General features: G+C 51.8%; 1 protein-coding gene across 1 annotated transcript in view; it reads right to left on the bottom strand.

Moving 5' to 3' along the window:
• LOC138261215 (cytochrome P450 3A21-like) overlaps positions 1-14,066 on the bottom strand; it is a 425,990-nt gene that overhangs the window by 200,436 nt on the left and 211,488 nt on the right. The window lies entirely within an intron of this gene.

The raw sequence follows: 14,066 nt of genomic DNA, 5'->3' as shown, positions 1-14,066 counted from the left end.
ACAGAAGGTGCAGTGCATGAGGCTGTGGATGTAGAGGGGACAGACAGGGAGGCGGAAGAGGTGGGCACACTGGGGGAAGTGGATGTTGTTGTGTGTGCATGTGTCTGTTGGCTGTGTGAATGCTTGTGGTAGGAGGTGTGGTGCTTGTGTTTAGAAGTATGCTTCTTGTGTGTTGATGTGCTTGACTGCGTGTTTGAATATGTTCTTTGGACGGGTGAAGGGAGTCAGGTGCTGGAAGGGGTAGAGGAGGTTGGAGGGGGGACAGAATGGCCAGGGAAACTGGCTGCCGTCCAAGAGGAGGCTAGAGCCTGAAAAGATCTCTGAAGGGCAGACACAGCACCGTGAATGCCATCCAGATAGGCATTTGTCTGCTGCACCTCTGATGCTAGCCCTTGGATGGCATTGACAATGGTTGTCTGACCTACAGAGATGGTTCTCAGGAGGTCAATAGCTTCCTCTGTGAAGGCAGCAGGGCTGACTGGGGCAGGGGAGGAGGTGCCAGGGGTGAAGGAGACACCCACCTATCTGGGAGAGCGGGCACGGGCAACTTGGTGGGGAGCAGAAGGGAGGGTGGCGGAAGATGTAACTGTAGTGGTGTGGCCATTAGTGTCCGCCACCGCCGGGGAGCCCCCATCGGAGAAGGTTTTGGAGTCACTACCTTCAGTGGTAGTTGCCTCCCTCGTGGAACTCCCCTCACCCTCCCACCTACTGGTCCCCTTGGCGTCGGATGTCTCTGCCTCCGAGGATCCGTGGGCTGCTGCTTCCCCACTTGCCGGTGCCTTAGCTCCCTCGCCAGATGTTGCTGCTGAACTAAACAAACACAAGAGAACAGGGATGGGGAGACAAAACAGGAGAGACACTTGTAAATAGCTGAATGGAGGTACATAGTGGCCAGACATACACCCACCCAGAAGACACCCCCACCAGGCAGCACCGTTCTCTATGCCCATGGCCATGCCCCTGATTACTGACCAGAATGCTGCTCTACACCCATCCCCTGGACTACCTAGGGAGGCGACGTGTGGGAGACCTGACAAAGACACCCCTACACCCTTTGGGGACCATCATGTAAATGGGCACCAGTCAGAGTCCCTGCCTCTAAGCAGCATGAACCCTAATGCACACACAGACATCCTTCCAGACTGAAGTTTGTGACATGAATACTCACCCCCTTGTGACTGCTGTGAAGCCTTCAAGCGTCCATCCAGGCCACGCCACCGCCAGGATACGTCGCATGAGGGGGGTCAGTGCCCGACGGGCACCCCTTCCATGTTGGGAGGACTTCCCCAGCTGGGCTTCACAGATCTTACACGCCCAGCGCCGCAGGTCCTCCCACCTATTTCTGCAGTGGATGATCTGCCAGTTGTAGACCAATGTTTGCATCTCCTTAGCGAACGCATGCCAAAGTGTCCTCTTCTGGTGGGCGCTGACCTAAAAGGGTGACACAGATATGGAACACAGAGGTCAGGCACTTGCAAGATAGGTACAGCTGGCCATTTGTCCACTATGGGACGGACAGTACTCTTAGACTTACAGGCCATATTCACGCAGCATGCAATGCACCATGGCCCATGCAGGCTCAGAGGTGCAAACATATGTCCATTCAACACCATCCATTACACCCAAACAGTGCCCCCCAAACCCAGACTCACCTGTACCTCTGGCTGTCCTTAGAGTGGCAGGACCCCATCCACTAGCCTCTCCAGTTCATCCTGGGTTAAGGCCAGGGCCCTTTCCCCTGCAACACGAGCCACATCCATGACCAGAAGCAGGCCACAGCAGTAAACACAGTGGAGTACCTATACGCACAAGATCAGGGAGTCAAGTGAATAATAGATGACGAAATCCCATACATACCGCGGTGGTGTGCACCGTCATCGCCGGCGGCGATCATGATACGACAGGATTCCCCATTGGCATCCATTTTAACCAATGACGGTGCGAACGGCGGTAAACACCGCCTTACGCTGTGTCAACCGCTAGTGGTATGAGGTCACTTCCACAACAAAAGGCCTGGATTACAGTGGGTAGACATTTTGGCAGTAACTAAGCATCTCGAATTAAAAATGTGCACAATGCAGGCCCTACTAGCCACATGAAGCACCTATACATATGACCATTCCGTAACATGAAAAACACTGTTCCTTCACTGAGGTGTAGATGTAGGTCTATCAAGAAGCAGTTAATGTTGAGTCACTACAATGAAATATGCAGTGCACAATTGATGACAATGTGTGCCTGTGTATGTGTGTTCATCACACCTTTTTGATACCCCTCGTAGGAAGGGCACCATCGGTGTACAGACCACTTGTGGATATGAGGACCATGGTGGAGCATCAGATCATAATCAATTACAGACTCACCCGTGCAACAATTCAGGAACTTTGTGCTTTACTGGATCCTGCACTAACTCCGGGAAATCGTAATCAGCATGTCATCCCAACTGAAGTGCAGGTGCTCTCCGCACTCCATTTCATGGCCACGGGCTAATTTCAAGTGACAGTGGGCATAGGTGCTGGATTTTCACAGCCAATGTTCAGCATGGTACTGACAAGATTTCTAAATGCATTTGTACGACACCTGCAGTCCTATGTGAGGTTTCCCCAAAGTACTGACCTCCATGCCATCAAGTCAGAATTCTATGCCTTTGCCAACATACCCCATGTGATAGGTGCCATTGATGGCACCCACATACCGATCATCTCCCCAAGAGTCAGTGAACAGGTGTACAGAAACAGAAATAACTTTCACTCAATGAACATCCAATTAGTATGTACTGCAGACCAGTACATCTCACATGTGAATGACATGTTCCCAGGTTCAGTCCATGATTCCTTTGTGTTGAGGAACAGTAATGTGCCACAGAGGATGGAACAACTCCAAGAGGACAGAGGGTGGATCATAGCTGAGTGTGTCTGTCACTAACTGACACATAGCAGACAGCCAGGCTGTCTGACTAAGGGGCTTAACAATGACTACTCTGTATTGCACCTTTTTCTAGGTAATTCTGGCTATCCAACTTGCGTTGGCTCCTGATACCAGTGAGGAATCCTAGGAGGGATGCCGATAGGAATTACAATGAGGCCCATGGACGTACTAGGAGGGTGATAGAGCGCACAATAGGTCTCCTGAAGGCTAGATTTCATTGTCTACATATCTCTGGGGGTTACCTGGCCTATGGGCCTGAAAAGGTGTGTAGAATAGTGGTGGCCTGCTGCATGCTGCATAACTTGGCAGTGAGACATTCTATCCCCCTCTTGGAGGTGGAGGGTGCTGTATCTCCTGACCAGCTTCCTCAGATAGGGGAGGAGAGTGATAGTGATGATGCGGAAGGGGAAGATGTCAATTCCAGGACCCAACTGATACAACTCTACTTCCAGTAACTGTGTGGGACTAAGGGCTGACATTGGGGTTTGTGACACATACTGTCAGTGTGCTCAGTCATATGGGGGGGGGTTGGTGATAATATTTGAAACATGGTCCAGGTCTGCATAGTACAGATTTATATTTTCTGCATTTACTTAGGGCCCACAATTAGGCACACAGGACTCCCTTCATGCAAAGATTTGACAATAAAGTGGTTATTAGCCAGTTGCATCCATACTTCACTTTGTTCACATTTTAACACTGGGGCTGTGTTACAGGCGTGAAATGTGTTTTATTGGTTGCAGGGAGTGAATAGTGCTATTTACAGTGATGGCAAGTCGTAGGGGGTGGGTGTCCTCAAAGCCAACATGGTGGCAACCTTGTTGGTAGTATTGATGGGTCCATCTTTTCTTACATTAGCTCATATTGCCTCTTAGCAATGTGTGGTGGCTGATTGAGTGGGATGGTTGCTGTGCAGAGTGTTGCAGAGTTGCTTCTTGAAGGGGGCCTTGTTCTTTGCTGTAGTTCCAGTGCCATATCTTGGCCTGAGGGTCCGTTTGGGCGCCTGCTGTTGATCTTGAGGGGATGACATTGTAGGCCCTTGGGTTTCCTGTGAGGGAAGTTCCTGGGATGTTTCTGCTGATGGTGTAATTTCATGGTCGGTGTCCCGTGCTGTAGTGGGGGCCTCCTGTCCTGTGTGGGTCTCAGACAGGGTTTGTACCAGCTGCAGCAGTGCTCCTGCTATAGTGTCCATTGTGGCGTTGTGCTGGTTCCACTGCTCCATGGCCTGTTGCTGGTGTTCCTGCTGCATCCTCTGCCTGTGCTCCAGGGTGGATACTATCTGTGCCAACCTGTCATGGGTATGCTGGTAGGTCCCCAAGACCTCTGATATCACATCCTGGGCTGCTGCATCCTTCCTGTGGCCTCCCCCCGGCCCACTGACACCCTTGCACTTGCCCTAGCCCCCTGTGCCTGTGTCCCCTGCAGTACCACTTGTACTGGGGCCCTCGCCTTCTTGCATGTTGGGAGTGGGAGACTGTGGCCTCTGTACCTGTGTTCCACCAGTCTGTGGCCTGGATACACTGGTGCGGGGACACTTGCCCTGGACTACTGGTCTTGACTGGGTGGTAGTGGTGACAGTGGTTTCCTGGGTGGGGCTGCTGCATGGTGACAGTCCAGGACTGTGTGAGGGGCCTGCCTGCTCATCAGTATCCAGTGATCCTTCACCAGTGTCCTGTGAGGTGCCTCTGTCTCCCTGGGGGGCACTGGCACTCCTTGTCCCGTCCGTTAGGGTGGCATGGGTGGTGGTGTCTGTGGGGGACATAGACATGTCTGTTACAGATGCATGAACGTTTAGGGTGGACAGGACTGGGCTATTTTGTGCTGGGGTTACTTTCAGTGGCCTTACAGGGTGCCTTTGTGAGGTTGACACTGCATTTAGCTTCGACTGTGGGGTTCAATTGTGTTGGGGGGTGTTGTACTATTGTGGGTACTTGCAGGGGTAGGTCGCTGTGCACAAGCGGAGGGATGTGGGCCTGTTAGTGGGTTTGTGGTCATGCAGGGGGGTGGATTTAGTGGCTGTTGCCTGGGTGGGGTGTTGGTCCTGGTGGGTGTGGGTGGGGTGGTGCATGCATACCAAGTATGGTGTATATGGGGTATATGTTGATGGCTTACCCGAGTCCATTCCTCCAGTGAGTCCAGTGAGTCCCTCAGGGTGCAAGATGGCCAGTACCTTCTCCTCCCAGTCTGTGTATTCTGGTGGTGTTGGTGGCGGTCCTCCCCCAGTCTTCTGAACGGCAATGTGGTGCCTTGATGCCATGCCCCTGACCTTCCCCCGCAGGTCGTTCCAGCTCTTCCGGATGTCGTCCCTGGTGCGAGGATGGTGTCCCACTGCATTGACCCTGTTCACAATGGTCTGCCGTAGCTCCATCTTCCTTGCAAAGGGTGTGTGCTGCACCTCGGCCCCGAATATTTGTGGCTCCACCTTCAGGATCTCATCCACCATGGTCCTTAACTCCCTTTCTGTGAAGCGTGGATGTTTGGGGGGTGACATGGTAAGTGTGGTGAATGGTGTTGGTGCTGGGAACGTAGTGAGGGTGCTCTTCTGTGGGTCGGTGTGCGTCTCGTGTATGGTAGCGTTCGGTGTCTGCCTTTGGTGCTCTCCGTCTTCTCTGCCATGTTTTGTTGCAAAGGATTGTGGGGTATGTTTAGGGGTGTTTTATGGGGTTATGCTTGCTGTTGGGTCCACTTGCCGCTCGTTGGGGTCGGCACCGCCAATGGTCGTCCAGCCTCCACTGTCCACCAAGGTGATTTGTGCATCATTATTTGGAGGGTGGGATGTGGGTGTGCTCAGCGGTGGCGGGCTGGGGAGGTCCGGGATTCTCGCTGACACTGTCATGGCGGGGAGTGGTCGTCTGGTGATTTTTTGCACTGTCGGAAGTTTCGTTCATTATATTTCGGGTTTCCATTCACCGCCTACGGCAGCCTTCTGTTCACCGCCACCACGGCGGTCGACGGTGTTTCTCACCGTGTTCATAATGACTGTCTTAGGGGGTCATTCCGACCCTGGCGGTCAAAGACCGCCAGGGCCGCGGATGACGGAAGCACCGCCAACAGGCTGGCGGTGCTTCCCTGCCCATTCTGACCGCGGCGGTAAAGCCGCGGTCAGAAAACCGGGTCCGGCGGTTTCCCAACGGATTTCCCCCGGCTGGGCTAATCCTCCATGGCGGCGCTGCAAGCAGCGCCGCCATGAGGATTCCGATCCCCTTCCCGCCAGCCTGTTTCTGGCGGTTTTCACCGCCAGGAAGAGGATGGCGGGAACGGGTGTCCAGGGGCCCCCTAACAGGGCCCCAGCATGCTTTTCACTGTCTGCCTAGCAGACAGCGAAAAGCGCGACGGGTGCAACTGCACCCATCGCACGCCTGCAACACCGCCGGCTCCATTCGGAGCCGGCTTCAGTGTTGCAGGCCTCTTTCCCGCTGGGCCGGCGGCGCTACCTTGGGTAGCGCCCGCCGGCCCAGCGGGAAAGTTGGAATTGCACCAGCGATCTTTTGACCGCGGTGTGGCCAAATGGCGGTTCCCGCCAGGCGGGCGGCAACCGCCACCCGCCGGGGTCAGAATGACCCCCTTAGTCTTTGTCAGGAAGCAGCATGTCATGTTTCTGTGTTCTTATTTAAATGTAATATTTGTGCGGAAACTGCTGAGCGGATAGAAGAATGGCGTGACAATGTAAACCAATCATGATTTTTCCCTTTAGAAAATCCAACCGCTTATTTTGATTAGTGTAAGGAAATGCCTCCTTGGCATGGTTACCCCCTGACTTTTTGCCTTTGCTGATGGTAAGTTATGAATTGAAAGTGTGCCGAGACCCTGCTAACCAGGCCCCAGCACCAGTGTTCTTACCCTAAACTGTACCTTTGTCTCCAGAATTGGCACAACACTGGCACCCAGGTAAGGCCCTTGTAACTGGTACCCCTGGTACCAAGGGCCCTAATGCCAGGGAAGGTCTCTAGGGGCTGCAGCATGTCTTATGCCACCCTGGAGACCCCTCAATCAGCACATACACACTGCTTCATAGCTTGTGTGTGCTGGTGGGGAGAAAAAGACTAAGTCGACATGGCACTCCCCTCAGAGTGCCATGCCAACCTCACACTGCCTGTGGCATAGGTAAGTCACCCCTCTAGCAGGCTTTACAGCCCTAAGGCAGGGTGCACTATACCACAGGTGAGGGCTTAAGTGCATGAGCACTATGCCCCTACAGTGTCTAAGCCAAACCTTAGACATTGTAAGTGCAGTGTCAAACTTCTCAGCACAATAAATGCACACTGATGCCAGTGTACAATTGATTGTAAATTACACCCAGAGGGCATCTTAGAGATGCCCCCTGAAAATCATACCCGACTTCCAGTGTGAGCTGACTAGTTTTTGCCAGCCTGCCACACACCAGACATGTTGCTGGCCACATGGGGAGAGTGCCTTTGTCATTCTGTGGCCAGGAACAAAGCCTGTACTGGGTGGAGGTGCTTCTCACCACCCCCTGCAGGAACTGTAACACCTGGCAGATGAGCCTCAAAGGCTCAACCCTTTTGTTACAGCGCCCCAGGGCATCCCAGCTAGTGGAGATGCCCTCCCCCTCCGCCAACGGCCCCCACTTTTGGCGGCAAGGCTGGAGGAGATAATGAGAAAAACAAGGAGGAGTCACCCCCCAGTCAGGACAGCCCCTAAGGTGTCCTGAGCTGAGGTGACTCTTACTTTTAGAAATCCTCCATCTTGTGGATGGAGGATTCCCCCAATAGGATTAGGGACGTGCCCCCCTTCCCACAGAGAGGAGGCACAAAGAGGGTGTAGCCACCCTAATGGACAGTAGCCATTGGCTACTGCCCTCCCAGACCTAAGCACACCCCTAAATTCAGTATTTAGGGGCCCCCAGAACCTAGAAAACTAGATTCCTGCAACCTTAACAAGAAGAAGGACTGCTGACCTGAAGCCCTGCAGTGAAGACGGAGACAACAACTGCTTTGGCCCCAGCCCTACTGGCCTGTCTCCCAACTTCAAGGAAAACTGCAACAGCGACGAATCCAACAGGGATCAGCGACCTCTGAAGCCTCAGAGGACTGCCCTGCAACCAAGGACCAAGAAACTCCCGAGAACAGCAGTCCTGTTCAACAATCTGCAACTTTTTGCAACAAAGAAGCAATTTCACGTTTCCCGCCGGAACCGTGAGACTTTCCACTCTGCACCCGATGCCCCCAGCTCGACCTGCGGAAAACAAACACCTCAGGGAGGAATACCCGGTGACTGCGAGCCCGTGAGTAACCAGAGACGACCCCCCTGAGCCCCCACAGCGACGCCTGCAGAGGAAATCCAGAGGCTCCCCCCTGACGGCGACTGCCTGTAACAAGGGACCCGACGCCTGAAACCAACACTGCACCTGCAGCCCCAGGACCTGAAGGAACCGAACTCCAGTGCAGGAGCGACCCCCAGGCGACCCTCTCCCTATCCCAGGTGGTGGCTACCCCGAGGAGCCCCACCTGTGCCTGCCTGCATCGTTGAAGAGACCCCCGGGTCTCCCCATTGCTTTCAATACAAAACCCGACGCCTGTTTGCACTCTGCACCCAGCCGCCCCTGTGCCGCTGAGGGTGTACTTTCTGTGCCTACTTGTGTCCACCCAGTACCCTACAAAACCCCCCTGGTCCGCCCTCTGAAGACGCGGGTACTTACCTGCTAGCAGACTGGAACCGGGGCACCCCTGTTTCCATTGAAGCCTATGTGTTTTGGGCACCTCTTTGACCTCTGCATCTGACCGGCCCTGAGCTGCTGGTGTGGTAACTTTGGGGTTGTCGTGAACCCCCAATGGTGGGCTACCTTGGACCCAACTTTGAACCCTGTAAGTGTTTTACTTACCTGTGAACCTAACAATTACTTAACTCCCCCAGGCAAGTGTCCACTTTTAAAATAGCTCATTGCCATTTGTGTCAAAACTGTACATGCTATTGTGATTATTCAAAGTTCCTAGAATACCTGAGTGAAATACCTTTTATTTGAAGTATTACTTGAACCTGTGGTTCTTAAAATAAACTAAGAAAATATATTTTTCTATATAAAAACCTAGCATGCCTGTGTGTGTACAACAAATGCTTAACACTACCCTCTGATAAGCCTACTGCTCGACCACACTACCACAAAATAGAGCATTAGAATGACCTCTTTTTGCCACTATCGTACCTTTATGGGGAACCCTTGGACTCTGTGCACACTATTTCTTACTTTGAAATAGTATATACAGAGCTAACTTCCTACAATTAGTGCCATAGTTAGATGTTTTCCAAATTATTTTTTGTCTTATTTTTATTTTTGCATGAAGCCCACACATGCATTTCGAATTAGACTATTAGCTGGGGATGCCTGACCTAACATTTGATTTTGAATGTATATTAATTGATTGTGATTAATTCAAGTGCACAAACTAAATGTATGCTGCACTCCCAAGCTCCTTTGGCTGCTGCTGCCTCTGCCTTTGCTGGGATGAACTGAGAGTTTCCTGACTCTCAGTTCGAGGCCCTCCTCCACCCGCAGGCTCGTCCCTGTGCCTCATCCCTGGTGGTCTAGTGGCAATCACAAGTAAGTATTTCCTTTTCTTTTCTTTCTCTCTGTTGCCCTTTCACTCTTGCTTTTTCTGCCTTTTTCTTCTATCATCCCTCGTTTTTCTCTAGCTCTTTTTCCTTTCTCCCCTCTTTCCTCTGCCCCCCGTGAAGCACCTTCCCACTCTTTTCCCCCCCCAGCTAACTGCTCTCCCAACCCCCTCCCCTTCTTAATGGCAGCTGCAGAGTGGCAGCGCCAAGGGCAAGCCCGTCTGTGGCCGTCCACACCTGGACTGCGCCCAGTGCCAGGAACCCTGGACCTCCGGTAAACCACCCCCTGGACTGCCTCCATCGTGAATCTGAGATCCTCCTCTGCCTCAATCCCGGACGCCTCAACAACTGCTGCACCATCTACCCCAAGGACACCCACTGACCTTTCACCTGCAGGAACTGCAACTTCAGCACCAACCTCAACAAATCGAAGGTACTCTCCGCACAAAGATAGCAACAACCTCCACAACCCCATCAACTGCCTGCTCCTGAACATCTGCTCCCTCCACAAACACACCACTGAACTCTCGGACCTGATTAACACCACCCAACTGGACATCGCCTTCGTCACCAAGACCTGGACCAACCCCACCTCGGGTCCATACATTGCTATTGCCATTCCAGACGTTTACAACATCCTAAGGAGGGACCGTCTCACTACGTGTCAATGCCATCCAAAAAGAACACTGCACCACCATAGAACACCTTCACCTCCTGGTCCACTCCAACCACAACTCCTAAATCCATAGCACCCTGGTGTACAGGCCACTCGGCCCCCGCACAGCTTTCATAGACGACACCGTAGACATCGCCACCCCGCAGGCCCTGGCTTCAGTGGACTACCTCCTCCTCAGCGACCTGAACTTCCACTTTGAGGACCGTACTGACCCAAACGCCACGCTCTACTCGACAACCTTGTGCCACTCAGCCTCAAACAGTTGGTCTCCACACCCACACACATCGCAGGACACACACTGGACCCCATCTTCACCTCAAGCAACCGGATCACCCTCGAGGCCATCTCCCCCTCAGACTGGACCTACCACCGCTGCTTACATTTCACAATCACCACACCCAGCAGCCACACCGCAACTCCAGGACCCCCCACAGGAAATGGAAAGAAATCACCAATGAGCAACTCACCTCATCACTCAACAAATCCCTCCCTCAACCCTCTGACGACGCCAACACAGCAGCGCGCAATCTCAACGCATGAATCACCAAATGCACCAACACTCAAGCCCCTCTCAGGCAAACGTCGGCCAAACGCTTCCCTAAGAAAGCCACCTGATTCACCACCGAACTCTAAGAATCAAAGTGTACCCACAGACGTTTAAAGGAAAAAATGGAGGAACAGTCAATCCAGCGAAGACCTCGCCTCATTCAGAGCCGCAACCACTGCCTACCGATGAAAAATCAAGAACACAAGGAAGGACACACTCCGGGAGCGCATCAACTCCTCCGCACACAACTTGAGGGAACTCTTTTCAGTCATCAATGAGTTCACAGATCCCCCCTCCCAAGACACCCTCCAATGCTTCCCCAGCATCCCCCGTCACAGGACCTCTTCGACAAACTCGCCTCCTTTTTCCACCACAAGATCCAGGATATCTATGACAGCTTCCTCCCGGAAAATCCTGGCACCGAAACCTGCAACCAACCCAACCCCCCAGATCCGACCCAGACCATCCACGACTGGACCACACTCACCACAGAGGAAAAAGTTAACATCATGAACAGCACCCACTCCGGAGCCCTCTCTGATCCCTGTCCACACAACATATACATCAGAGGCAGCTCATCCATCGCCCCTGAGCTTTGTAACACAATCAACTGCTCCATCAGCATCGGCACCTTCCCTGAGAACTGGAAACATGCCGAAATAGCCCTCTCCTGAAGAAATCTTCGGCTGACCCATCCGAACTAAAGAATTTCCATCCCATCTCGCTGCTACCCTACCCCGCCAAAGTACTAGAGAAAACAATCAGTGCACAACTGGGGAATTTCATTGAGGTCAACAACTCCATGGACAACTCCCAGTCTGGCTTCCGCAGCAATCACAGCACGGAGACAGCACTCTTAGCACCCACTGACATCATCAGATTACTCCCAGACCGTGGCCACACCACAGCACTCATCCTCCTTGACCTCTCAGCGGCATTCAACATGGTCTCCCACAGTACTCTGAGCACCAGACCCTACGACATAGGAATCCGCGGAAGAGCCCTGGAATGGATCCACTCCTTCCTTTCCGGGAGGACGCAGGAAGTCAAACTACTGCCCTACACTTTCAGACCCTCAGGAGTCAACTGTGGAGTCCCCCAAGGATCCTCACTGAGTCCCACACTGTTCAACGTATGCAGGCCCTTCATGCTGCCATTGTCAGAAGCCATGGTATGAACATCGTGTCATATGCCGATGACACACAACTCATAATTTCCCTCACCGCGACCCGGACATGGGCAAAAGGAATTTTCACACAGGAATGGAAGCCGTTGCCACCTGGATGAGAGAAAGCTGCCTTAAGGTCAATTCCAACAAGACAGAGCTCATCATCTTCGGAAAGGCCACCTCAGCTTTGGACGACTCCTGGTGGCCCGCATCCACAGACCGAGCAATCTTATACTCCACCCTATCCATGACCGGCCAGGTAAACTCTGTCGCCTCCTCCTGCTGGCACACACTCCGCAAACTTCTGAAGATCTTCAGATGGATCCCGGCAGACTTTCGCAGGACAGTCACCCATGCCTTAGTCATGTGCAAGCTCAACTATAGCAAACCTCTCTATGCCGGAACCTCAACTAAGAACATCAAAAAACTTCAACTCATCCAGAATGCCACCACCAGACTCATTCTGGACCTCCTTCGCTGAGAACACATCTCCCATCATCTGAGGACACTCCACTGGCTACCGGTTGAGAAGTGAATCACCTTCTCACCCACACGTACAAGGCCATACACAACGAAGGACCAGCCTACCTGAACCATTGCATCTCCTTCCACACCCCCGCCAGATCCCTCCGCTCTGCCCAGATGACTCTGGCCCCCCTCCCTCGCAGCCACAAAACCACCGCCAGAGGACGATCTTTCACCTACACTGCAGCAAGGAGCTGGAACAACCTCCCCCTGCACCTCAGACAAAGCCCGTCGCTCACCATCTTCATGAAGAACCTCATGGCGTGGCTCTTCGAATCAGGCCCCTCCCATCCACCCCAGCGCCTTGAGACCCTCACGGGTGAGTAGCCGCACTTTACAAAGATTGATTTATTGATTGATTGACTTAATTCTGTTGTTGTTCTGTATTGTTCTTTTGGAGTATTTAATAGTAAATGCATTGGCAAGATAGAGATTCTTCAGATGTTTTGTTTCTGTATTTCTATCATTTGGTCTTGTGCACTATTTTTGTGACTTTAGCATTGTTAATTTGAGGGCAATAAATGTTTAAACTTTACTTAACTGGTGTGGTGATTCATAGTCACAAAGGTAATGGTGTGTATAACTTACTGACTCCATACTGAATATGTTGATTATTTAATGTTATATTTGATACTTATTGGTTGTTATTGCCTGATTGGTTAATCTCACCCTCCTATCTGAGTAAAAAGATTTGATTCAACCTCTGAGGGTGGTAGATGTCACTGTCCCATTGAGTGTCACCTTAGCCTGATGTAGGAGGTCACACACCCACATGGGTTGCCTCAGGTGAGCAGTCAGTGATTCAGGGGACAATGGCATGCTATCTAGATTAGCACACATTAGCCAGGCAAGTTGTTTGCAATCCATATTTTGTGATGTGCAACTGATTAGAACATCAGTCATATAGCAAAGTGAAGCCAAGCCAACAGTCCAGTTGGTTGCGCCGTTCGCACATGTTGCTTAGAGACATGGGTTTTGGACATAAGGACTATAAACACTAAAGTAAATGCATATGGCTGGGAAGTCAGTGAACCATTATTCCTAGTCTCCCAATCTTTGTTTCAGATCACGCTGAAGGTGTGTGCCATCGAATCCTACAACTGCAAGTTCTGTCAGTCAAATCTGGCTTCTACCAAAGCAAATGCTGCCCCATAGCCCATCAGAGGCAAACAAAGCATCTGTTAAAACCCCAAAATCAGGAAATGCTTTCTTTTCTTTTTTTAAACCAAAGCATGTATATTCAGCAACATTTCCTGATCCTTCACAAAAACACCAATTAGCTGTTTGTGCTAAATGTGCTTCCAGCCACAAGAGATTAGTGTTTGCTCTAACACTGCCCCACTCACGTGACTGTTAATCCTGGCATCTGGCTGAGGCAAAACTATGGTTAGAAGTCCATCCTATGTGCGCCGCACTATGCCAACACAGACTGGCAATCCGTCCTGTGTAAGTACCTCCCTGGAAGTCCAATCTATGTGCCATCTGTGTCCTTTCCTCTGACCATCTAATATTCAAGTATGTAGGCTCAGATCTTCTAAATGTGATGGACTAAATCCATCATCACTCTCAAAACCATTGATCTCTACTTCCTTTGCTTGTAATCAATTACAAAGCTGCCGACTTTGGAACTGGGAACCAGGTTCCTGTCTCAG

This window comes from Pleurodeles waltl, chromosome 10, assembly GCF_031143425.1.
Source record: "Pleurodeles waltl isolate 20211129_DDA chromosome 10, aPleWal1.hap1.20221129, whole genome shotgun sequence".
NCBI lineage: Eukaryota > Metazoa > Chordata > Amphibia > Caudata > Salamandridae > Pleurodeles > Pleurodeles waltl.
Note: the sequence above shows the minus strand (reverse complement) of the source record. Positions and strands in the feature narration are given on the sequence as shown.